Source organism: Leopardus geoffroyi, chromosome E1 (assembly GCF_018350155.1).
Source record: "Leopardus geoffroyi isolate Oge1 chromosome E1, O.geoffroyi_Oge1_pat1.0, whole genome shotgun sequence".
Taxonomy (NCBI): Eukaryota; Metazoa; Chordata; class Mammalia; order Carnivora; family Felidae; genus Leopardus; species Leopardus geoffroyi.
The window spans coordinates 7,502,579-7,529,962 of NC_059330.1; the positions used below are offsets into that span (position 1 = coordinate 7,502,579).

The following is a 27,384-nucleotide window of genomic DNA, read 5'->3' on the forward strand; positions in this document are numbered from 1 at the left end:
AAACTGAGCTATTTTCATACTCTACTGAAAACTGTTTGACCCTGAGCAGTTTACGAGTGAGATTTTCAACATTGAAATATTCCATCCACAACTCCCCAAGGCCAAGGATTCTCCCCGATACTTGGAGCTTTGCTCATGTTTTCAAGCCAAGCTCATGCAAGCACAGATCAATTCCAGCCTCCAGTTTGCAGAAAGATCTCCTGCATCTTCTCTGCTACCCAGTTGAAAGTTTCTTGACTCAGTTCCAAGGAATCCTTTCCACCTCTGTTTTATTAAAATTCATTTTATCGTATTACAACCTTTCAAGAAGACATGTACTGCAACAGGAAAATAAATAGAGCCAATCTCTTTTGTATCATCAAAGTCCTTAAATGATGAAGATATGAAATACCAGTTTCTTTTTTTTTTCCTGTTCATCATCATGTGGAAGGATTATTGAGGCTAATTGAAGCCTGTTACATTTTTCTGCTATTGATGTGGATTTTAGCTGAAGTGGAATGAAACATATCGTCTATGAAGGGAGATTACTTTTACAAATTAAACCAATGTATCTTACTGAGTTCTATTTCCAGAAATGTGACCTTATTACACTTCATAATTTAAAATGAGAGCAATAAAGACATACTAGGCAACATGACTTCTAATAATGCCTGCTGGATTTGAATTAAGTTTGGTCTTGACCATTAAAACATCACAAGGTACCCTGTGGGGACTGTGATGAAAAGCTCCCCATTGGATCAGTTGTTCCTGGCCATTCCAGACAAGATAGCATCCTTCCTCTGTTCTTAGTAAATAAAACACTCTTGAGTATTCTTGTTGTTGCTACAAGAAGAGGAAAATCCGATTCTCTGTATAGCTGCCTGCAAGGTGAGAAAGAAAAGGAAGGAAGAGTGGGGGAAGGAAAGAAAGGCAGGCATATCGCTTCTGGGCCTTTTGGCTAAGATCAAGTGTGGAAAGAAAGGCAGGCAGGCTTACAATCCAGATTTATTTTGAAGAGGAGAAACTGGTGGGAAAACAGGGGAGAAAAGGAACCCAAAGGACAGGGTGTAGGGAGCCTGGTGTCGGGGAAGGACAGCTGGCAGAAGGGGCCACATTGGAACAGGAAGACTGTCCTGATGCACTGGGCTGGGGGAGGGACGAGTTCTAGAAAAATACATTGGAAGTTTCTAGAGCATCGGGAGAGGGGCTGAGGCTAGGACGGAGCAGACACAGGTGGGGTAAATTAAAAGACTTGATTGCAAAAAAATAAATAAATAACAGTAGGGTTGTTCAAATATGCCAGGTGAGCAAGAAAGTGCAAAACTCTGAAGCCCTTAGTTCTCCTGAAATGGCTTCCCCATCATCACACGATAGTATTCAAGAACCGGTCCCTTCAGGACATCCGATCTCAGATGGTTGTGATACGCACACAAAGCTACAGAGGAGTATAGAGAGGGGACTTTAAGAAGAAAGTACTGACTGCAGGTCAAGTCTCTCATTTAGAGCCTCGATGGTTATGTCTCTGGGACATTTTCTGTCCCTGTGTGGTCTCCTGTCGTAGGGGTAGTGAAAATGCCTTTAATCCTCTATGTCTAACTGGCCTTGAGCCCAGCCAGAGTAAATTGCGGACACTCTACATCACCTTGTCCAGTCTCAAACTACCCCGCGCGCTAAGGCCTGTTTCCCTTAAGAGCGGACAAAATCTAGAGCTGGGACACAGCGGTGTGGCCAAGTCACAGATTGCCCACATTCTTCCCCTGCTTACCGGGGATATCAGTTCAAGCAAGTTTTTTAAACCATTCTCCATCCGTAAAATATGAATATCAATACTTCCTATTTTGCAGGGACGTTGTGAGAATTAGATAAAACCTATAGAGAATACGCCAAGGTCTAGGACTGACAAAGAGTCGATACTCATTGATTACTAGTAGGTATTACCACGGCTGCTAATACTTCTTACTGCTATTGCTACGATTTCTGTGCTTATTATTAGACCACTCACCCAGCATCTTTCCCCTGGGTATTGCCCCCTTCTCTACCATTTATCTGGTTGCGGTTGGAGTAGCCATGTCTATACAATGGTACTTGTCTTCTCTATCGACTTCTACCCCTCTATCCACTTCTATCCACTGTAGTTCATGCTCCAGGAACTGTGGGTTGATAATCAAAACTCAATCAGTGGGTCCCTTCTAAATAAATTTTAATTTGAGAACAAATGACAGTCAACCCAGACTTTTCGACACGGCTGAACCCATAGCGTGTAAAAGATGGGTGACGTCATGGGCTATTTTCTGTCATGTGGAAAACTGAGGGATGTGGACCATAACAGCACTTCTTTAATCTTTATTGAGCAGCAGAATTACTATAAGGGCTTGTAAAAATACACATTGCTGAGCCCTAACCCTGTTTCTGATTCTGGGGCCGGGTCTGAGAATATGCGTTTGTAACAAGCTCCGAGGTAATGTTGATTCTGTTGGTCTGCGTACCACACTTTGGGAACTACTTGTATATAAGAAGAGAGAAGAATAACACCAAAATGTGGAACAAATCAAAGATAGATAGGTAGGTAGATAGATAGATAGATAGATAGATAGGACATATATATTATTCTGGCTTCTCCAGAGAGTCAAGCAAGATCTTCCTAAATTTCAGATGCCTCCATCATTTGATTTCATGAAATACTCCGAGATCATTCTAATAATGCCCCTTTCTCGCCTAACTGAACTGGCTTGGTGTTTTTGGCATGCCAAAAGATGATTCAAGAGTTTTGGGTGGGCAATACAGTCTCCTGTACTTAAAAAGCCAATTCTTCATATTTCGTCTCAAACTTTCAGATAGCGTCTATATTCGTACTCTGTACAGAAGAGAAGGAGTTCACTCTTCAGAATACAATGAGGACTTCAAAATGAGGCTGAAGGGCTCTCCCTCCAGGAAGACAGCATCGCTAAGGTCCATGATGTCTGTGTAATTCTGTATGTAGCCAGAGCAGAGGACCACTGGTTTCGCCCAGTGAGAAAAGGGACTCAGGCACTTCCAACCACTGCCCGTGTTTGCAGGACCTCACTGCAGCCCTTGCACATGAAACGAGTCTGAACTTGGGGCAGTAAGACAGGTTCAGATTTGAGCCCCAGTTTTGCCATTGCCAGCTGGGTGACCTTGGAGAAGTTCCTCAGCGTTGCTGATCTTTGGTTAACTCCTCTGTTGGATGGATGAAATAACAGAATCACTCTACAGGGTTAGAGTGCCACTGACTGATAAACTGTGGGAAGGACCCCCATAGTTTTGGAGCATTTGTGGAAGGGGAGTAAGCAGCATTATCATCACTTTTGGGAGGCGGGGGAGGGAGGCCAAGAGGACCCACGTTTAGCATTAAGAGAGAACGCAGAAAGCATAATTGTGTGGCCGGCGATGAGTCCAGAGGGTTGATCTGGGCTCTTTCCTTGTCCTTCCATATCCCTAACCATATCAAACTCTCCTGCTGGGAGAAGCAGAGTCTTAACCTTTCCTTATAATTCTGATCATACCACCAAAGTCTTGTCTTCTGTCTGCTTCTTTCTTTCCATCCAGTGACTCTAATTCCCAATCGGAGGACAGAGTGACCAAAACATTTCCTGCCTGGGAAAGTCAAGTCCCCTCTAGAGAAAGCCCCGGAACGCCCTCACCTGCTTGTCAGGTCCCTGACACAGACACTTCTGGGACACGGCTGGTGAACAGACAGCAGCGGGACCCCAGTCAGGAGTAACCCCCTGACTGTGTCACCAATTTTCACACCATCATGGGAGGTCTCCTGAGCCTAATTGGCTGGGCCACACCAGCTGAGACCTACCAGGTGTAACGCTAATGCCATTATTAGGCTGATGTTGAAAGAATAAACATGTCAGAACCTTGGCATCCTGATATGTGCTGCCTCCTTTTATGCAGGAACCCTGCGAGGCTGTGCCTAAGCAGTGATGTCTTGGTATCCACATCTCCGGAATCCCTCCGTGCCCTCAAAGCTGCAGCATGCCCTCTCTAATATTGTTATTGGGGGCAAATCTTCATTTGCTCAGAGTAGATCTGATTTTGGAAAATAGCTGAGAGCTATTCATTCCCAAGCCCGGCGACAAGGAGAGTGATCAAGCAGGGTAATAGCACTTTGGGTAATAAACAAGTGTGACTTTGAGATTGATTTTGTTGGGCATGGATCATAAACCGATTCTGAGAGAAGTCAGAAATGCAGTTGTATGAGCTTTCCCAAATAGGCTGCCTCCCTAAGTGAACGAGGAGTGAACTCATAAACGCTGAGTTCCTACTGGGTAACAGACGCTTTTCATACACAGTCTTTAAATATATAATCTCACAATTATGCCGTATGATCAACATTTGCAAAAGAGGGAACAGACTCCCAGCTCAATAATCTATCCAGCGTCACAGAGGTAACAAACGGCGGTGTCCAGATCAGACTTTAAACTACCTGACTGCGAATACTCGTGCTCGGGGACTTACCCAGGGGGCTTTGTGACCGACTCCCTTCTCAGCCTCCTCATTTTCTCCCCATTCTCTTCAGCTCTCTCTCCTCTGACCCTCAGCTTCCTGCCCGGCACCCTCCACCTTCTCAGGGTAATTTGCCTAAAAGATAAAGCCTTCCAATAAGCCCTACCCAAGTCTACAATGGCAAGACGTGGCAATTACCCGCAGCTTTTCTCATAAATCACCCCAGGCAAAAAAAAAAAAAAAAAAAAAAAACAACCAAAAAACAAGGACGGTCAAAAAAACTCTACCCTGGATGTAACCGGGAGACATCAGTACCCTAAAATGGCAATACAATTGTGTCTGGTTATTTGTGGTAGTTCTGTTCTGTAAAGTCACCGAGAACACCAAATTAGTGGGTACTGAACCAATGCTTCCAAGGGAAACACAGGGTTAGGGTCCTGTAAGCCCCCGGTCACTACATTTTCATCAATCGATCCATACTTAACCTTGTCTTTTGTGTGTTTCTGTTTAAAAACTCCTTACTTGGTATTGCTGATTCATTAACATTGAACTCATGGCCAGATCATGCCTGATCAAAGCTTCTCCAGCTCATGTAGTCTCTCCATAAGGCACAGCACAGCCTTCTTGTATTTAGGAACACTGGACACCACTTTAGCACCGTGTTTGGGGCCATTTTAAACAGCAAAGTCATCAACAACCAGCTCCAAAATGCAAATAACGTGGCAGTAAAAGGGATACTTGTTTACAGTCTGAAAGCTGAGCTAAGAAAACAGAGTGTCACCTTGTTCGACCTCAGCCAGGACTGTGTGTGTGTTGAGTGAATTCATGCTCGTCACTCTAAGCATGTCCCTGGATGACCACAAAAGTGCCACAGGTCTCGATTCGGGGGTTACACATGAATTTTAGTGAAAGGGAAAATTCACAAACACAGAATCTGTGAATGATGAGTATCCACTGGATGTAAGAAAATGAAATGAAGATCTGACTCTGGAGAAGAGGCAGAGAGGGTACTCAAGGCTACATATCTCATCTCCAGTGAAGTTGGCAGAGCACTTTTCCAATGGAAATGGGAGTGGTGGGGAAACCATTTGGAAAAATGGAGGTAAGTGAGCAGGTTGGTAGGGGAAGTTTCTCTCAACTTGATCTGGCACTCTGTAGAAATGAGGAAGGTGGGGCAGGGTGAGGAATCACATAGGCAAGCCATTCTGCAGGGAGTGGAGTGAAGGAGAAAGACATCGGTACTACCCATAGCACATTCACTGCCAACCCTGCATGGTGGGGGGGAAGTACTTGCTAGAATAGCCTGCTCACATTTAACACCTATTATCATGATGGGGTGCCTGGGTGGCTCAGTCAGTTCAATGTCTGACCTTGGCTCAGGTCATGATCTCATAGTTTGTGGTTTCAAGCCCTGCGTCAGGCTCTGTGCTGACAGCTCAGAGCCTGCTGCCTGCATCCAATTCTGTGTCTCCCTCTCTCTCTGCCCCTCCCCTGCTCGCACTCTGTCTCTTTCTCTCTCTCTCAAAAATAAATAAGCATTAAAAAAATTTTTTTAAATATAACCTATTATCATGAAGAGAATTTCTGCAAGCCTGGAGCATTATCCACCCTCCCCACCTCCTACAAATCGCGGGGCCAGGAAGGATTCCACCTGCCCAACGATGAGTAGAAAAAAAGAACAAACAAGAAAGACAAATGAAAGATGAGGAAAATTCACCAACGAAATGTTGCCATGGGGCTGAGGAAAATTAATCAAGCATATCATTCAATAAGAACTCTAATGAAACAGTCACCTTTATTAGATAAAAACACAAAGCATACATACAAGGGCTCGAGAAGGATAAGTGATGTGATAGAAAGAAATAAAACATGAGTTGGAAATTATTAGGGGAAAAGAATGAAAGAAAACTAAATCCACAAAGGCCACACATTAAGAGTCGCACGTGGGGGAATAAACACCATCGCAAACATGGTAAGGGATGCGGACAACAGAAGCAAGGAAAGGAAGGACAATGACATGGGATAAGCAGAGTTTAAAAGAATGGAAGAGGCGAGAATAGACAAGAAAGGTACAAATGTTATACTTTAAAAATAATTGGTATTTCCAAAAGAAGATGGAGAAGGAGAAGGAGAAGAAGGAGAAGGAGAAGGAGAAGGAGACGGAGAAGGAGAAGAAGAAAAACTATCAGAGGATAAACCTCAGATAACTAGAAATAAATGGGGGAAAAAGACTAATGAAATTGTAGGGCTAAGATTAAAATAACAGTGGATAATGGTTCAGAATAAAAAGTAATTCAAACTTTAAATGTGCTAAATGAAATCACCAACAAAAATTTGAAGGAAAAGGCAGACAGAAGCTCAAAAATACCACTGTAGCCATGGAGGGTGAGGCAAGACATCATTTAAAGATGGAATATCAGGGCTCCTGGGTGGCTCAGTCAGTTAAACAACTGACTCTTGATTTTGGCTCAGGTCATGATCTCACAGTTCGGGAGTTCGAGCCCCACATCAGGCTCTGTGCTGACAATGGGATTCTCTCCCTCTCCCTCTCTCTCTGCCCCTCCTATGCTCTCTCTCTCTCTATCTCTCTCTCTATCTCTCTCTCAAAATAAGTAAAATAAGCTTAAATTTTTTTAAAAAAGATGGAATATTGAGTCATGAAATTATAAGTATACTTAACAGCTATAAGATAAACACTGAAAAATAGTAGTCAACTAAAACTGGGTTGTTGAAGCTAAGGGGAAAACGTGGAGATATTGTAGCATACCAATTTTGGGGGTTTTTTGTAGATATTTAAATGTTTACATAGATATTTAAATGCCATACATAAATGTATAATATGCATCTTTACGTTTACAAAACGAATTCTTGAAGTATAACATTTCCAAATTATCAAAACACACTCCAGATGCCAAGAAAATTCAATGATAGACACAGATTTTAAAAAACACACACACAAGAGATCAAGAAAAACACAGGACTTAACATAAAATGTATTATGGAACTCCAAAAACATTTTTTGTTGTGATATAAATGGCCACCACTCACTCTTTAAAAGAAAAGAGGCTCGGGGCCGTTGGGTGCTTCCGTCAGTTAAGCGTCCGACTTCGACTCAGGTCACGATCTCCCGGTCAGTGAGCCCGAGCCCTGCGTCGGGCTCTGGGCTGACTGCTCAGAGCCTGGAGCCTGTTTCCCATTCTGTGTCTCCCTCTCTCGCTGCCCCTCCCCTGCTCATGCTCTGTCTCAAAAAGAAATAAATGTTAAAAAAAAAAAAGAGGCTCAATCACAGAGAAAAACCCCAGGTTTTTTTTTTTTAATTTTGTTTTTTAATGCTTATTTATTTTTGAGAGAGAGACAGAGTGTGAGCAGGGGAGGGGCAGAGAGAGAGGGAGAGAGAGAATCCCAAGCAGTCTTTGTCCTGTTAGTGCAGAGCCTGATGTGGGGCTCAATCCCATACACCATGAGATCATGACCTGAGCTGAGATCAGGAGTCCTAGGTTTAAACAGACTGAGCCACCCAGGAATCCCTAAAACCCCAGTTGTACTGTGTGAATAGATGAATCTAACTCAAAAGGACCAAGAAAGGTTGAATATACAAAGACAGGCAAATAAAAACCCAAACAAAAAATTGGTCAGAATCTTAAGAGATAAAATTACATTCCAGGTAAAAAGACTTCAATGAATCAAAGAAGAACATTTGAAAAGAATAAGTTTGAAGCCCTAAAAGTTATTGACTCTTTGTCAAATAACAGCATTATTACTGTTATTATGTATTATTATCATATCATAAAGGAAATGAACAGGAAATACCTAGATGAGTAGACACAATCATAGGGGCTTGACTTTACTCCTCTAGTCCACAAAAGAGCAAGTAAATTTGAAAAAAAGTATTTAATAAGGTGACAGGGGCTCCTGGGTGGCTCAGCGGGTTGAGCATCTGATTTCCTCTTAGGTCACGATCTCGTGGTCTGGTCTGTGGGTTCGAGCCCCACGTTGGGGTCTGTGCTGACAGTTTGGAGCCTGGAGCCTGCTTTAGATTCTGTGTCTCCCTCTCTCTTTCTCTCTGTCCCTCTGCTGCTCACGCTCTGTCTCCCTCTCAAAAATAAATAAACATTAAAAAAAAAAGTGCTCTCCAACTATGCTGATAGGGACCCCACTTCCATGATTTATCATTGAAAGTAAGAAGCAAAGTGTAAAAAAGAAAAATCTAGGTCTAGCGTGGTACTATTTATGCCCACCAAAATAATACATGTGCATATAGATATACATGTAGATGCGTAAGATTGTGTCGCACCCACCTTTCGAGAAGGACATTAACAGCAGTTTGCATTTAGGCACGCGGACAGGAAAGCGATGATAGGTGGGTCCAGTATGAAATGGGTAGGAGAGGGCCCTGACTCAGAAATCACACATTGCTGTTTACATTCCCGCTCTGCTGCTGGTCAACTCTGAGACTTTGAGCTCACAAAAACATTTACCTCTTTTGCAATGATTTGTACGAGGACCGGAGGTGATACAGTTTACAATGGCAGACATGGAGTAGGAGGTTGATAAATGGTAGGTGTTGTTATGGACACATTTTAATATGTTTTTTTTAATGTTTATTTATTTTTGAGAGAGAGAGACAGAGTGCAAGTGGGGGGAGGGGCAGGGAGAGAGGGAGACACAGAATACGAAGCAGGCTCCAGGCTCTGAGCTGTTAGCACAGAACCCGACGCGGGGCTCAAACTCACGAACCACGAGATCATGACCTGAGCCGAAGTCGGACACTTAACCGACGGAGCAACCCGGGCGCCCCTGGGCACATTTTAAAAGAACTCCATTCAGCCACGGATAAGGCCAGCTTTAGGAGGCCTTGAAACAGTTCAAGACCCAGGAAAAGCCAATGTTTCCATTCGAGGCTGAAGGCAGGAAAGAGCTGATGTCTCAGTTTGAAGGTAGTCAAGCAGGGGGAATTCTCTTACTCGGGGGACAGTCAGACTTTTTGTTCTGCTGAGGCCGTCAACTGATTTTTCCAGGCCCACCTGCATTGGGAAGAGCGATTGTTCTACTGAGCCTACTGATTCAAATGTTAATCCCATGCAAAAACACTCTCAGGGAAATACCCAGAATAATGTTTGACCAAATATCAAGGTATTTGACCAATACCTTGTTTGACCAAACAAGGTAGCTGTGGGCCAGGTAACTTGACACATAAAATTAACCATCCCACAAGGATATGGGAGTGAATAGGGAGTCACCTCGAAAAAACTAGCAAGTGTCCCTGAGAGTCTGGAATAGGACGGGAAGGCAGTTACTAGAGAACAGATTGACCCAGATCCTAACGGTACAGAACTGCAAAGTAGCCAAAGGAGAATTTACCTGGTGCTATTGATGGTGGGCGGGGGGTTGGGGTGGGGGGGGGAAGTGAACATGAGGTCATATTCATATGGAAGCCTTGTAAACTTGGAGTAGCATGAGAGAGGCTTGCATAGCCAATAAGGATTTAGAATGAAGGCATTATTGTCTCTATTCATCTTTTGTCCAAGCCAAACTGGATGTCACTGTGGAGCCAGTGAAGGTTAAGGGATTTGTGAAATCTGTGCAGATGTTTCTGAATGAGAAGTTCTGCTCTTCTGAATGCTGAGTGTGAGATGTCAAAGAAGTCCAGTGTGGTTCTCTTGCTATGTTAGCGTCGATCGCCCCGCCCCCAGTCCCAGGACGAGAGCAGGGCCATCAAGGGACAGGGAGTTCCCTTCAGACTAAACTGGCCCCGTTCTTCCAGGGAGCTCCTCCCAGGGGCTGAAGTTATAAATTTAGTAGTAATTTGGCCTTATGATAATAACATGTAAAACCGTGGAACTGAATGAGACCACATAGGGCAGTGGTTCTCAGCTCTGAGTGCACGTAAGGGTCACCTGGGAAGCTTTTAAAACCTGCCAAAGCCAGGGGGCACCTGGGTGGCTCAGTCGATTGGGCATCTGACTCTTGGTTTTGGCTCAGGTCATGATCCTAGGGTCGTGGGGTCAAGCCTCGTGTGGGGCTCTGAGCTGAGTCTGGAGCCTGCTGGAGATTCTCCCTCGTCCCCTCTGTCCCTTTTCCCCGCTCAGGCTTTCTCTAAAATCAAAAAATCAAAAACCTGCGAAAGCCAGAGCCCCACACCTGGAGATTCTCATTTCCCTTGTCTGGGGCCCAGGCAGCCCTGCATTTAGAAGCCAAACCCAGATGATGCTTATGTACAGGCAGAGTTGAGAGCACCGAATCTGGGAAAGAGGAATCTCAGGCAAACTTTGAAGCAGTCGACATCGGACATCGATATGAGAAGTTGTGGCCATTGAAGATAAGAAAGCCAGAGACGAAGGGTTTTGAGAGAAGGTCAATGGTACCACATGCCCGTGGGTGAATCAGATGAGGTTACAGAAGTGACCAATGCATGTGACAACAGGGAAGCGGTTTGTAACCTTGAAAAGAGTGGTAGGGACAGAAGCCAGATTGGAGTGAGCTGCGGTGGAAAGAACTTCACAGCGACATTTTTGAGTTCTGCTCTGAAGAGATGAGCACAAATGATGCAGCAGCGGCTGTAGGAGATGGGAGAATGGATAGCTTTTGACTACAGTGATGGGGATGTCCTAACAGAAAAGAAGAGTTTCACGAGGAAGGAGAAAACCATGGTTCCTGCAGGTGCAGTAAGGGGAAGCAAGAAGGCATGGAGTCCAGATGAGTCAAAATCAAGGTCAGCCTTTGATGGGAACGGGGATCCCTCCTCTTTGGAACCAAGAGGGAAGATGGAGAACACACAAACTAGTCAGGTCTGTAAATTTGGTGGCGAAGAGGTAAGATAGTCCCCATCTGATCAGGCTTCTATAAATATTTATTTATATCAATAGGATCGAACGATGAAAAATAATATTTTTAAGTCACTCTGTGGATTATACCATGGACATATTTTCATGCGAATAAATATTCATCTCAATCGTCCTTTGAAAATTACTGCATAGGGGTGCCTGGGTAGCTCAATCCGTTAAGCATCTGACTTTGGCTCAGGTCGTGAGCTCACTTTCATGGGTTCGAGCCCCGTGTCAGGCTCTGGGCTGACAGCTCGGAGCCCGGAGCCTGCTTCCGGTTCTGTGTCTCCCTCCCTCTCCGCCCCTCCCCCGCTCACGCTCTGTCTCTCTCTGTCTCAAAAATAAATAAAGATTAAAAAAAATTAAAAAAAATTACTGCATAGTGGTCCTTTGTATAGTTGACTATTTTTTTAATCACTACTCTTGTGGGGGCGGGTTGATTTTTTTCCCCCATCTCTTGATGAATATCTTTACGTATATTTTTAAAATTATTTTCCTTATTGAGGAGGGCACCTTTTGGGATGAGCACTGGGTGTTGTATGGAAACCAATTTGACAATAAATTTCATATTAAAAAAATAATAATAAAATAAAACTATTTTCCTCCGGTTAGATTTCTGTAATCTATCAGACGTTCCTTTCTCTCCAATATTTTCATTGCTCCTTTGGGCAACTAGAATTCTATTTTATACAACACAAAGAATATAATTGCTACTTTCTGTCAACTTTTTATGCTAGGTTAAAGTGTCTGCTGTTGATGTGACTTTATTCCCACAGGCCTCCTTTAATATACTGTGGTTAAAGTATGTGGTCACATACTGGTTAGAATTAACACAAATTTCATGTTAATTATTGACTGTGAAGAGCAGCTTCTTGTTTTTCTACTAACACCATTGTCAACCTGGAAACCTTGATTAGCCAACCTTGAAAAAACTGCTTCTAGAAGTTGGCAGGCAGCACAGCCTAAATTCCCAAGGGTGATTTCTCCTCTCCTTCACGTATGCCCCTGAGACGCACCCCTCTTGCCGTCTTCATTTCTCTGTTCTCACTTCTCCACCTTGGTTCGTCTCCCCTGTGAAATTCCCGACTCCCAAAAAACTGACCCTGTATCCTCTGAAGAGAAGACTCCTACAAAACTTGACTTAAATGCTCCTGATTCCCCTCCACCCAACTATATTTCAGTTCTTGAAATAACACTGAACCTTTGAATTCCCCCCTCACTCATTATTATACCTGGGGGTTACTCTATAGAAAAATACCCTGTTTCTGTTGAATCGCTTCCCTGGTCCAGTATGGAAGCCCAAGATGATTGACTCTTGGTCCAAAATTCTTCATAGCCAAGGACACTACATGAACCAATATATGTTTCTCATGTCAAAGATGAATAAGCTTTTCAAAATGCAAATCTGATCAGCTCCCTGTGTTGCTTAGAGCCCTGCAGTGATTATCCATCGTTCTTGGAATAAAGACAGTCTTCTTCAAGAGGACCTACAAGAGGTCCTACAAGGACCCTCCTGTGCTCTGGTCACGAATGTCTCCATGCCACTCTGAAAACCATTTGTATTGCCCTTATTTTTAGTTTCTTGAGCAAGCCATTAATTCTTCTACCTTAAAGCTTTGTTCTCTTCACAGGGGACTTTGCTGACATCTGCGTTTGCCTGGTTAGCTATGCATCATACTTCAGATCTTCACGTAATTGCCCTTTCTTCAAGGAAGCTTCCTCTACTCCAGAGAAAGTTGGATCTTCCTATTATATATTCCCATGGTGCCATGTGATTCTCTGTTGCAGTCCGTACTCATGATGGAAGTTTCATACGTATTTTTGTGCTTATTTGATTATTGTCTGTCTGCCTACTAGACAGTAGTAAAATTCATGAGAACCAGGATGGCATCTGGTGATAGATGTGTCTATCATCCAGTACAGCGTCCAAATGTTTGTTGAATGAATGAATGAACAAATGAATGGCTAAACTTGAGCATCACAGCCTACAAAAGCTAAAGATGGGTAGTTAAGGAACGAATCTCACGGTGGTGATATGAGGAAAGCAGGGAGCAGAGACAATCTCATCAAAACTTTCTCTTTTTTAAAATAATTTTAAAATTTTATTTATTTTGAGAGAAGGGGGGGGGGTAGGGGAGGGAAAGAGAGAGAGAAGGAAAGGAAGAATCCCAAGCAGGCTTCACACTGTCAGCGCAGAGCCCAATGGGCGCCTTGTACTTACGAAGCATGAGATCATGACCTGAGCTGAAATCAAGAGCTGGGCGCTCAACCGACTGAGCCACCCAGGTGCCCCTCATCAGAACCTCCTTAACGTGAGTGTGTAGAAAGGCTTCAGAGAATCCATTCATCTACCATAACTGTATGTAAAGTTATGTTCAGACATCTATTTCGATTGTATTCACTAAATAGTCACGTGGGTGCTGACTTTCCCAATAGATGAAAAACCATTACTCAAATCCAATTTCTAAACAAGGACTAGACAAATGGTCAAGAGGGAAGGCTGGTCTCTGGAATCTCTGGCTGGTGTCCTACCCATTGTTCTTCTACCAAACAATGGTAATAATAATTCATCGGAAACACCTATTTTGGGTGCCTTGTGATCCACTGGAAGATCCACTAACCAAAGTTAATTAACACCTTTAAACTGCAGGCCGTTGGGGCATCAGATAAAGTGAGAGTTAGCTAGTTGTCCTTCCTTGTTCCCCAGGCTCGCCGCCTCTCCTCGACTCCTTACTGGCCAATAGCTCTGAAGGCAGCGCACAGCCTAGGGCTTTTCACCAGCCGTTGGCCTCTTGTCCCTAACTAATGAAGCCTCAAGCCCTTGTTGGGCCTTGTTTCTACAAGGCCGGACACCTTCTTTTAACAGGACGTACTTGAAAAACAAGATATTTTCCTTTGTACTAGAAACAAATGGTGATTAATGTCCTCATTGTAATTAATCTGTGGTGACAGATGAGTAGTATAGCAGCAGCTCTTTGGCTGCTGTGGGAGCGTTCCTTGATAGGACAGCTGGTGAGAGAGGACACCAAATTCAATTTGTTTCTCATTTGCATACATATGACAACCATCTGTGCTAATAGCAGTGTGATGTCTCCATTAGGCCCTGTGCTAGCACACAGCCTTCCCGGGCTCCCATCAGGCCTGGGCGAGGGGGAGCTCAGAGCATAAATATTTGCAGAGGAAAAGCGGTGGGCCTGATGGAACACACCTGATCACGTCCCCTTCCGCCGGAAGCTCAGCACTGAACACGGGCTGAGATCCCCGTCACCGGTAGGAGGGCGATCTTCTTTTGAGGATTCTTGCTCCTTTCATCAAAAAGCCTCTACCCTCTCTGCTTCAAAGATCCAGTCGAACTACTCCTGGTCTATTCCTGACTGTCTGGTTGCTCAAACCAGCTTCACTTTGGTGAAGACCTTTTCATTTTTGTAACTGGCCCATTTATGGTAAACAAATATTCATGGAGTATCTGCAAAGTGGGGGCAACTATTCCAGGGATTCACAGGAGACAAGAGGATTTTGCTTTATGGGGTTTACATGCAGAGGTGGTCTCTGGCACTAAACAAACGAGTAAGACAAGGGTCATGTAGTGTTACATTGTAAGCAGAGAATCGGAACCGGGTGCCAGGTGGTGCGGAATAGATAGTGGGTGTTGACTCCATTGGGTCTGGTTTTCTGACAAGTCCTCTCACAGGAGGCGAGATTTAAGCTTCTATCTGGATGACAAGAAGGAATCAGCACAAGAACATCAAGGGAAAATACTTTTTTTTTTCCAAAGAAAGAGAATAGTGAGCTTGACGTGGTGAGGAAGAAGAATGGCCAGCGTGACTGAAAGGGAGTGATGTGATGAGAGCAGTGAGTCTGTCTTAGTTTCCTAGGGCTGGAGTAATAAAGTACCATGAGCAGGGAGGCTAAAAACAACAGAAATTTATTGTCTACAATTCTGGAGGCTAGAAATCAATAACCAAGGTCTAGAGAAGACTATTTCCTTCCTCCTTCTAGCTTCTGGTATTGCCAGCAATCTTTGCTTTGTAGACACATCACTCCAGTCTCTGCCTCAGTCATCACATGGCCATCTTCTACCTATGTGTCTGTGTCTCTCTTCTTCTTTTCTTATAATGGCACCAGTCATATTGGATTAACCAGCTGGAGCACATGGGGATTTGAAAGATAGATAAGGCATGTAGGTCATAGTGTAAAAGCCATGGATGACCTTTGAAGACCTATTACAATGAAATGACAAGATCCAATGTCCATGTGGGCATCATAGTTAAATTGGGTGGAAATGGGGCAAGAGGGAAGAATGAAGGTAACCATTACCTTACCTATTTGATGTATGTATTTAGAAAATTCGAGGAATCATGTTTTTGTCTTCAATAGTTGACAAGATGGTGCAGCATTCACTGGAAGAGGGAATATTTGGTGGTGGAGGGGGGCGGGGATAGGGAACAAGTCTGGGAAAGAAAATCAAAGGCTCCATTTTGGATATGTTCCATTAGAGACATCTACAAGACATCCACACGGAAGTATAAAATCAACCTCTTTGGGTGCGTGAGTCCAAACATCAGAGGAGAAAAGACTGGCCTTGAGATAGAAATTTGGGGGTCATCAGCCTCAAGAAATTTTTTAAAGTCCATGGTGCTAGATGAGATTTCTTTCCAGAAAGGGAGGAATATAGAAAAACAAAAATGAAAATGAAAACAAGGACTCCACCTCAAACCCAGAGAAACACTGTGAAGAGAAACATCAGGTCTCACGGTTGAGTGCCCTTCCTTACTATGGATGACTTTACTCTATGAAACACTGTGTGTGGCGAGGGCCAAGGTTTGGCTGACCCCTCTCTGTTTCATGCCTCATCCCACCCATAATTCATCCTCATTTCCTTTTGTCCTGGTGCTGCTCCATGATGAGAGGGGTCCAGGTTCAATGTCTTCATAGTCATACACCAGAACTGTTGACATTTTGGGCTTGGTAATTCTTTGCTGAAAAGGATCGCCTTTGATACTGTAAATGTTTAGCAGTATCCCTGACCTCTGCCCAGTAGGTGCCAGCAGTGTCTCCCCACCCCCAGCTGTGACAATTAAAAATGTCTCCGGGGGCGCCTGGGTGGCGCAGTCGGTTGAGCGTCCGACTTCAGCCAGGTCACGATCTCGCGGTCCATGAGTTCGAGCCCCGCGTCGGGCTCTGGGCTGATGGCTCAGAGCCTGGAGCCTGTTTCCGATTCTGTCTCCCTCTGTCTCTGCCCCTCCCCCGTTCATGCTCTGTCTCTCTCTGTCCCAAAAATAAATAAACGTTGAAAAAAAAAAATTAAAAAAAAAAAAATGTCTCCGGACATTGAGAAATGTTCTCCGGAAAATGAGCATAGGCAAAATGACCCCCACTTAAGTACCACTGCCACAGACATAACACAGGACTCTAAATACAGGAGACACTCATTAAATATTTGCCATTGATGGTGACGGCAATTATATCCTGGCACACGGCTTCCCTTCACCTTACTCCATCCACTAGAGGAAATAGATTCTTTATTAAAAATCTTGTAAAATAGCATCAGAATTTCTCATTAGTCTCTGGCCAGGCCTCCAGACTCCAGACTTCTCCAGAGTTAAAGACAAATGTGTGAGGAGTCAGAATGAGGTGTGAAAGGGAGTTATTCATTCAGCCAGTCAACAAATGGCAAAGTTAAACAACAATTGAATTTTAAAAAAAGCCCTTCTGCGACCAAAGCCTGGTTTGATAAGATAGGGGAGGTTATTACCTAAGAAAAATTGCTAGCACACATTCCAGTGACTTTGCGTCCTAAGTAAAAAGTCATCTTTAGCACAACAGATATCCTTTTAAAATTTTATCAACCAGAAAAATAGAGGGGGGAGAATGCAAACCAGACCATTAAAATGTAATCTAGAGCCTACAAATTAATAAAATGGTAGCATGATCAGATTGAAATGGCATGGAATCAAATGATATGTAGCTGTCTTTGCAGTGCATTGTAGCTCCTGAAACCCTAAAGATTGAGTACATGTATGGAACATGCCGGCAGCATGGAGAACATAGCAGTCTTTCCTGGTGGCCCCCAGGACAGTCGTAGGGGCGCCTGGGGGGCTCCGTCGGTTCAGCATCCGATTTCGGCTTAGATCATGAACTCACAGTTCAAGAGTTTGAGCCCTGCGTCGGGTTCTGTGCTGACACAGATTCTCTTTCTCTCCCTCACTCCCTGCCCCTTCCCCACTCGCACTTTCTCTCTCTTTGAAAATAAATAAATTAACTTAAAAAAAAAAAAAAAGAATTGACAACAGTTTATTCTTTCACATCTGTGGGTTAGATGGATGGTTCTATTTCTTTTGGTTTTGACAGGAGTATTACAAAGTCTCAAATGGCCAGGCCCACATAGCTGACCACAGATGCTTACTGGGAGCTCAGCCGGGGCTGTTGGTGAAGGTTCTCGGTTCTCCTCTATGGGGTCCCTTCCACATAGCTGCTTGGTCTTCCTTACAACATGGCAGCATCTTTCCAAGAAGGAAGTTGCAAAAGGAAGTACTCAGAAGCTGTCAGTCTGTTAAAGCCTGAACTCGAAAGAACCAGAATGTTACTTTACCTGTATTCCTTTGCTCTTCACCGTTAACAGTTACAGGGCCAGCCTAGATTCACCCGAGGACCCTCACCCCTCTTCCAATATATCTGTCACACAAGTTCTTGGGTAATAATTGGCACCGATAGTGTAAATGACCTGTTTATTAATTGCACTGATAGCCGGATGATTGCACAAGGGAAATGGATCATGTCGTGTCATTGTAATAAGCCTTCAAAGGTCATCTGTGGCTCTTACACTATGATCTGCATGCCTTACGTGGCTCTCAAACTCCCATGTGCTGGGGCTGATTAACGTCCAATATAACTGCTGTCGGTTTAAGAAGAGAAGAGACACTCAGACACACGGGAGAAGACGGCCATGTGATAACAGGGGATACACGGAGAGATCATCTCTGGACACTAGCAGCCACAACAGACTCATCATTCGACTCCGTACCCAACCACTCTGGTGTATTTTGAGGCTCGTCCTGATCCACATCTGTGCCTTTCTCCTCTAGAGCCCAGTGTTGTCACATTGTAGGAGCCCTGGATGCAAAAGAAAGAGAGGGCTTGCCTTCCCACAAGTGTATATGTGCATGTGCCGACTACATACACCTATATGAAGTTAAGGAGTGATCAGAGGGCCAGAAAGAATGACTCTCTTTCTAACAGCATTTGGCTTGGAGTACCAATTATTCCCCACGCTGCTGTGACAAGGACACACACATAGCAAATGTGCAAGAGCCATATTCATCTAATCAAGTTCTTAATAAAATTCCATTTCCCTTCCATTTTCTGACATTTACTCAAGGAAGGAGTAAATAGCGGACGCTCTTTCTTTTAGAAATTCCTGCTTCATACAGCTAGTGCCAAAATTAAAAGAAAGAATATAAGATTGCTTTCCATAGAGTGAGTGTTCAAGAATGTTAGATGGTGATGAAAATAGCTGAACCCGGTGTCTGATGTAGTAAGTGCTTAATAAAAGGCAGCCAGTATTGTTAAAGAAAAGCTCTTTTAGGGGAAGGATGGTAAAGGAATAAAAGAAGGTTGCAGTCCTTCTGAATGGGGAGGGGGGGAACATAACAGCTAAGAAGCTTGGGGTCAGGAGAAGGGTGATGCTCTGTCTGCCTCAAGAGGCATTTGACAGAGCTCTCTTTAATACCAAATTATCAGAGACAGTTTTGGGATTTTCATTGGCACAGACACGCTTCCCCCCTGAGCCCCGGAATAAATACTTAGCAGGTCAAAGATCAGTTCATTAATCTCCTCACTTGTCTGTTTGTTTGGACATACGGATGCGCCATTGTGAAGGCAATTTGAGCGAAGGCTGAAAGAAATTAAGACCCGGGAAAATGTGCATTCTAACCCATTTTAGTACCATCACAGTGAACAGAGGGATGTGTGAGAGGGGGACAAAGGCTTTAGATGCAAGTCTCTGCTTTTTCAAAAAAAATTATCTGTAATCAAAATTAGAAGCTCGTGACTGGGTTCTGTTCTTCCCCATGTTCGTTTACGCAACTCGCCTTCTAGCTGGCATTTGATCAACTTTTCTTTCCCGAGTGAATTTTTATTTTGCTCCATTAGGCAAAGCCTGTCAAGCACATCTTTAACCGTCTTGGAGGGGCCCCGTAGAAGCCTTATTCTAAGAGACATGGAAGTAAGAGCAGAGAAAAGACACGTTTTCCGCGGAAGGGCACTGAGGGTGATTTTGACTAGAGTTATCCTCATGAGACGCAGTGTCATTTTTACGAATTGCCAAGACACCTCTCCATTTGGATCCAAATGACCTGAAAACAGTCAGCTGCCCTGGAGTCTTTCTGGGGCAAAAGCCTTGAGGAAGAGGATTAGTGACTGGCTGCAGTTCACATCTGTAGACTGGAGGACAGCAAAGAAGACAGAGCTCCTATGTTCACTCTCTACGTCTTTGGAGATAGCAGTGGGCAGACTTCAAGGCGACCCCCCATGATCCCATGATCCCTGCCTCCTGACGTTCGCACAGCTGTGTCATCTCTTCTCCTTGAGTGTGGGCAGGACCTGTGGCCTGCTTCTAATCAATAAAATATAGAAAAGGTGATGGGATATCACCCCAATGATCATGATACACTGAGTTTCTGCTAATTTTTATGGCAGTGATGGGAAACGGATAGATAATGACCTCTTCCACGGATCTGGTGTTTGGTGGGTGGTTGGTTTTGGTTGTTCTGGGGTCCTCAGCTCTACAGCACCCCCAACTCCAAGCAGTCCCGGCCTGGTACGTGCCAGTCTCAAGGCTCCAAAATCCAGAGCGAGGACAGAGTTCCAATGCATGCTTTTAGTTCTCTTCTCGAGCCACGTTTATGACCGTTCCATCGCCCAGAGTAGGTCATAAGGCCAACCTAGATTCACAGGTGGAGATAAAATCTCCAACTTAAAAAAATTTTTTTTGAAATTTATTTATTTTCGAGAGAGAGAGAGCGAGCAGGGGAGGGACAGAGAGAGAGAGAGAGAGAGAGAGAGAATCCCAAGCAGGCTCTGCAATGTCAGCGCAGAGCCGGATGTGGGATTCAAACCCATGAACTGTGAGATCATGACCTGAGCCAAAACCAGGAGTTGGACAGTTAAGTGACTGAGTCACCAGGTGCTCCTAAAATCTCCAACTTTTGATGAGAGAAGCTACAATGTAACACAGAAGGTTACGGAAAATAGAGACATACCTGTGGCCAACTTACAGTCTACCACACGCTCTAAGACGTAGCCCAGCGTATGAGCCAAAATACATACTATGAAAGGGCACCGCCATTGTCGTCCCCAATACTCGGATGGAATGGGGACCAAGTCTCTGGGCCACAGCCTAGGATTTACAGTTCACACAAAAGTTCCCTCCATCACACTGCCCCTCCATCTGTGACGGAAACAAGAAACAGAGCCTTTTCCCTACCTCCTCCCTCAGCCCCCCCATGCAGGAAACAGAGCGTGTCAACATGCCCCGGGGCCTCGTCAGCCCAAGGAAATCCCTGACCACATAATAGAGAAGGAGTAGAAATTATTACAGACTTGCAATCCTCATCCGGACAGAGGGTCAAGGTTCCACCCTCTGGTGATGGACATAACATGGCCATGAGGGCCACACCCCAGATTCTGGGGACATCCCTGGATTCTAATTTCACAAATAAGAAAATTTAAATTCAGAGAAATGAAAACACTTGCTCAAATGCACAAAGAGGCAGAACTGAGCTACATCCAGAACTAGGAACTTTGGGGAAGTAGTAAACTATGAGGCAAGCAGAAAGACGCACACTCAAACTGGACAGTATTGATTCCCAACCGAAAGCCTTCCCGCACCGCCAGCCCCCCTGCAATCACAACACCTTGATTTTATTTTGGCTTCCATCCTTCTCTCCCTATGGTTCAAGAAGGGCCGCTGGTACCCCAAATTTCGGCAATAAATCTAGGACCCTTTTCTCTTTGAAATTAGTTCCATCATAGGCCTGGACAAGGCCAGCTTTACGGGCACGTAACCTGCACAGTTGCACAGGGCGTTGGTCTCAGAAGGACCCCACACTTGGTTTAATGCTTCGCTGCGATCTTGAAAGTCTTAACAACTGTTGGACAAGAGATGCCACACTTTAATTCCGCGCTGGGCCCCACAAATTATTACAAATTATATAACTGGCCCCACGTGTGTGCTACCATTCTGGTGAACGCGGTGCGGAGAAACCTTGTTGGGAGACTTCTAATAAATATGATTATACACAACTGTGCCCCCTCTCCTTCTGCATGTGATGTCTGGAGCTACTGCAGCCCTGTTGCACCCTTGAGGGAAGCTCAGCTTGCCACATCAGAAAGATGGAAGAACCTGGGTCTTTCTGACACCACTGACGCCATATGAGATAATAAGTCCTCTTTTTTGTTTTTTTTACAAGTTGAGAAAAGTAATCTCACCCTACGCAAAAGGTCATTGAAATATATCTTCTGTGACAAAAACAAACAAACAAACAAGCGAAAACATCAACGAAGTAATGTAGATATAGTCCCTGGGAATCCTCTGAAAGCCAGAGTTGGGAGGCTGTTTAACTCACGTCTGCATTCACACTTCACTAAACCAAGACGTGTGTCCTATACCCGGACCAGCAACTATCAGAAGTAAATTAGGACCTAGGTCTTTCCATAGGAATGTGAAATCATGGCAACAAACTAATTATAATGACTTCTGCTTCTGGGGAGATGAGTAAATGTACTTCTCCCATGAAGTACAAGGACAGTAAAAGAGCCTGAAGGTGAAGAGAAGAAGGGGGGCTGCTGAGGACCCCAGAACCGGAGGCACAGCACAGTAGTGAGGCCCCGATTTTCTTTTTGTATCATATGTTCTAGCCTTGGGGCTGGAGAAGCCAGCCGGAGACGGCAACAGACTCACAAAGAGCGTACCCTCGCCAGTCAAAGGAGCAGAAAGGGGCAGTGTAACAAGACAGAAAACTTTTAGGCAATGACCTGTCTACTCCAGCCAGACGCCGTAGAAAAGAACTGTGGCCCCACCCCAACCCCAACTGCAAAGGGGGCTAGGTGCCCACCTCCACTGTAATAAAATGCCCAACTTCCCCAGTGCACCCCCCGGGCACTGCCACAATAAGGCAGTAAGGAGCAGGGACTTCTATCCCCACGGGCCGGTGAGAAGCCCGTCGGCCCCTCACAGTGTCTGTGGAGACCACGGGGGAACTAGAAATCCTATGACCCCCGGGGGGTGAGGAGGAATCCACCTGTTCCCCTAAGCATCAATGGACACCTGCATTTTCATCTCCATCTGGCAGAAACATGAACACAGCCCCTGTCCCCTGCCACAGCAGTGCCAGAAAAAAACCCAGTTAAACCAGAAAGTTTACATAAGACCCAGAGCTTCATATCGTAACACAAAAATATCTGGGTTTCAACTGAAAACCATTCACTGTACCAGGAACCAGTGAGATCTCAAGGGGAGTACCAGAAGACAACACCAACATAGAAGATGTTAAAATAATCAGGCAGGGGTATCCGGATGGCTCAGTCGGTGAAGCGTCCGACTTGGGCTCAGGTCATGATCTTGCGGTTGGTGGGTTCGAGCCCCATATCAGGCTCTGTGCTGACGGCTCGGAGCCTGGAGCCTGCTTCGGATACTGTGTCTCCCTCTCTCTCTGCTCCTCCCTGCTTGTGTTCTGCTTCTCTCTCTCTCTCAAAAATAAATAAACATTAAAAAAATTTTTTTAATAATAATAGGGCAGAAGCAGCCCTAATAAAAATGCTTCAGTGAGCAATTACAAAAAGCCTAAAACAGATGCAGAAACAAAAACCTCCACCAGGAAATGGAACCAAATGGCAGATTTAAAATGGGAAAATACAGTTAATATAAAAAGTAAAGAAAGAAAATTGATTGATAAAATCTCCGTGGATGGGCTCAATACCAGAATCGGAGAAAGGAAAGAATCAGTGAATTGGAAGACAGAACAATAGAAATCCAATCTGAACAACAGAGAGATAACAGAGAGGAAAAAAAAAAAAAAAGCAGAACTTCAGGGACAGGTAGGACTATAATAAGAAGATCTCAGGGCACCTGGGTGGCTCAGTCGGTTAAGCCTCTGACTTCTGCTCAGGTCACGATCTCACAGTTTGCGAATCTGAGCCCTGCATCAGGCTCTGTGCTGACAGCTCAGAGCCTGGAGCCTGCTCGGGATTCTGTGTCTCCCTCTCTCTGCCCTTCCCCTGCTCATGCTCTGTCTCTCTCTCTCAGTCAAAATTAAATAAAACCTTAAAAAAAAATTTAAAAAAAAAATGTTAAAGGAAAGAAGGAAGGAAAGAAAAGAAGAAAAGAAAAGAAAAGAAAAGAAAAGAAAAGAAAAGAAAAGAAAAGAAAAGAAAAGACAAAACAAAGAAGATCTCACGTTCACACCATTGGTTATTCTGGAAGGAGAGAGAAGTACTTGAGAAAATAATGGTTGAAAGTTTCCCAAATCTGATGAAAGACATAAACGTAGAGTTCAGGATGCTGGGTGAATCCCAGCAGACGGGCAGATGATCTTTTCAGACTGATTGCATCTAGATCCTACTGATGGGATCTCACAGTTATATTTAATACCCATTTGTCACTGAGATCGGTCAGGAGGCAAGCCAAGGGCTTGTTGGAAGGACCTACCCCTGACCTTCATCAGTCACCCCAGAGGCTTTCCACACACAGACAATCTAAGGAACATTTGGTGCCTTCATGCCAATCCAGCCGTGAGTCAAGTCCTCTTAATGCCTTGGTCCTCAGAGTGAGGTCCTAGGAGCAACACAACAGATCACCTGGGAGTTTCTTAGAGCCACATCACAGACCCAATAGATTGGAATCTGCCCCACAAGACCCCCAGATCCACAGTCCAGCGCGAAAAGCCCATTTTACCTACTTACTCCTATCCTGCAACCAAAGGGACACCCTTACGCTCCTCTTACATAAAAATTCTAGGATTCCCTATAAACTGCAGGTGAGAAGCTGACCAGAGGAGAAATGAAATCCTAAACCATGGAAAGTACTAGACTAAGACGCTGGAGTTTTGGCCTCCATCCTGAACCTTTGTATCTTAACGGATCACCAAAGCTGCTGCCGGGCGGTATTTACAAGATGGCCGTTCCTCGTGTTTATTTGGTTTCCTCATGCATTTTGCACTGAAAACGAACTAGGAAATCAGAGACCGCTTCCTATTCTGAATATCCTCTGATTCCATTACATATGAATCGGATTACCCATTACTAGGTAGGCGACGCCTGTGCACAGAGAAGTTAATTGTAAGATCCAAACCGTGCCTGGTGTATAATTATGGCAAGAATATTTTTTAATCTAACTGTAATTCCATTTAGGAATTTGGATGACTTGAGCTTTGCGTCTGTAGCTTATAATATCACCAGAAACCCTTCACGGCACTGTAACCCTGTAAGTCGGTTACCTGCCGATGCTCAAATACATACATATATAATTTTAATGGCGCCCATTATACACAGACTTCCATTATAGCACTATTTCCACTCAGTCATAATTTTATGAAAAATTCCCCTATTGGCTAAAATTTTCCAGGCTTAATCATACTCTGGAGGTGAACTTTTTTCAATTAATCTCCACTTAAGCCAATTTTGAGCTCTTTGGATGAAGGAAAAATATATATGCCAGACTCTTAAAAATAACTGTCAAGCGGGTTCCTTTTTTTTAAATGTTTATTTAACACACTAACATTCACACTTCACAAGACTGACGTGCCGGCATCTCAATTTCCAGATGATGGAGGCAGAGGTGTTTTTTTTTTATTATTATTATTTTTTGTTTGCTTAGAACCACCCCCCCCCCAACCCCCCGCAATAGCTTGCTCAGTTATCTCCTCTGCCATGGAGAATTATAGACAAGTCTGTAAAGCAGATATTTTATTTTAAGCTTGTGGGGGCACTTAGCATCCACAAAACTAAATTCAGCTAATACACATCAACTCTCCTTCTTACGACCCTGGCAAAGTTTTCCAATTTGGGACTAATGAGAAGAAAGTCATTTGGATTATTGATCCAGTGTGAGTCATCTAGAATGGGGAAAGAATGGGTAATTACCACTGTTTTGAATCACCTCCATTTATTTTTTTTTTCTAAACTTTATTTTGGAACTTCCAGCCTCTGTTGATTATGTTATTTCTCCAGAGGAAAACAGCCTCTGAGTGATCCCTCTGAGCAACTGAGAGGCAAAGCCTTCTAGCTTTTGGTCACGTCTCTGATTCTTTGGTTTTCTTTCTCTAGCAAATGCTTTGTATTCAGTCTGTGCAGCTTCATTTGGTTGATTGGGAGTGGGAAGTTTGCCACAACACACACAGCCATCCTCTGCAACATGGCCAGAAAGGGCAGGACAGGAATGAATTCTTTGCTGGATTCCTTATGTCCAGGTCTTGGTGCCGATTGACAATGGATGGGGACTTTCTTCTCAATTCCAAAGAAGTCTCTTAGCACAGTTATGTAGAAAGGATTTAAAAAAAAACAAACCCTAATGAATTTTAATTGTCCTTTCTCCAAGCTAAAGTTTTCATAGGTTGCTTAAGGAAAAACCATGTCTGAGGACCTCTAACTGGGTGAGGACAGTCTTCTGCAGGAGGGCTAAGATGCCTTGGCCTGTTGACTTCTGGTCTCCCTACATTTTCCTTGTCATCCTTGACTTCTCCATGTTTTCTGCACAACAAGCACACTGAGCTTTTGGTCCTAGAGCATGCGATGCTACCTCCTGCCACAGGACCTTTGCATAGGCCATTCCTTTTGGCTACAGCATCCTTACCACTCGTCTTCTGGTGAACCTGTTGTTTCTTCAGGAAAGTCCCCACTGACTATCCCCGTTAGGTCAACCTCCATACCCCCAATGTCTGTTCTCACACCACCATACACTTCCCTTTGATGGTACTTGTCACTGTGATATTCTCACATTGACTTCTGTGATTTTTCTTCTATTAGTAACTTTATTCCTACTGGCTCCATGAGGGTCCAGACCATGTATCCTCCCAACGCCTGACATGAGACCTTACACATAGTAGGTGCTCAGTAATTATTTCTTGGATAGATGGATGGATGAATGAATTTACTTTGGAAATTCCCTGGAGGGGAGTCATATACTGCCAAATACCTTGGCATCCGAAGAATTTGTCTGGTCTGGTTTATGATGTTGTTCCAACGTTGGTATGTAAGACCCATGAAATGAGAGCATGGACAAAGAGGAAACAGGGCAAAGAGGACCTGAGAAAAACCCTCAGTCAAGGGCTAAGTAAAACACCTCCTGAGTGATAATATTGTAAACCTGAAAGTTGACCTTAGAGACTGTCCCTCCCATTTTACAGATGAAGAAAAGGAGGCCCAACTTTCCACCAGTAGTTACTGACAGACCACATCCCTCCTAACTTCATCCATCCCTGGTCCACTGCTCTCGTGAAGAGATGGTCCTTGGCAGAGGTGAAGAAACGGAATGGAGGGCAGAACTTAACGGTAGTGGGAGCCCTGAGCTGCGGAGACCACAGGAGAGGAAAAGAGTAATGAAATCATACGGAACCCAAAGGGTCCCTGAGGGCTATGGCTAGGGAAGAAATTGGACTTCCTTCCTCTGCTCATAGATCCAACGTAGAAAGCTTTACTAGGAAATCCCCGAAGGAAGAATTGCCATCTTTTCTATCATCCCCAGTGAACCCTTTAGTCTATAATCTGTAAAGACAAAGGCAGTCAGATAGAAGAAGGTACCCAATTATCACGGATTCTCTCAGTAGAGCTGAGCGGCTTAAGGCATAGGTTCTAGGCCAGGCTCCTGAGGGTGAACCTCACCAACTGGGTGATTTTGGTCAAGCCCCTTAACCTCTCTCTGACTCAGTTTTCTCATCTATGACATGGGAATAATTGAACCTGTATTTTTTAGGGTCAGTACGCGGATGACATATAATATGATTATAAAGTACCTATGCATGACACCTAAGAAATTCTTGGTATGACCTAGCATTCAACACTCAACGGATTTGTACTGAGTGCTTACCAGGTGCCTATAGGGGACAAGGTCAGG

The 27,384-nt window shown here is 44.2% G+C and overlaps 1 long non-coding RNA gene across 8 annotated transcripts in view; it reads right to left on the minus strand.

The window, feature by feature from the left end:
- The window catches only part of LOC123603040, a 244,679-nt gene that overhangs the window by 19,274 nt on the left and 198,021 nt on the right, over nt 1–27,384 (minus strand). For 5 of the 8 annotated variants that reach the window (XR_006714697.1, XR_006714705.1, XR_006714701.1 and 2 more), the window contains one exon: nt 25,027–25,797. The exons of the other annotated variants lie outside the window; for them this stretch is intronic. This is a non-coding gene — a long non-coding RNA (uncharacterized LOC123603040). Of the gene's footprint in view, nt 1–25,026; nt 25,798–27,384 lie in introns of those variants that run through there. 8 annotated transcript variants of the gene reach the window in all.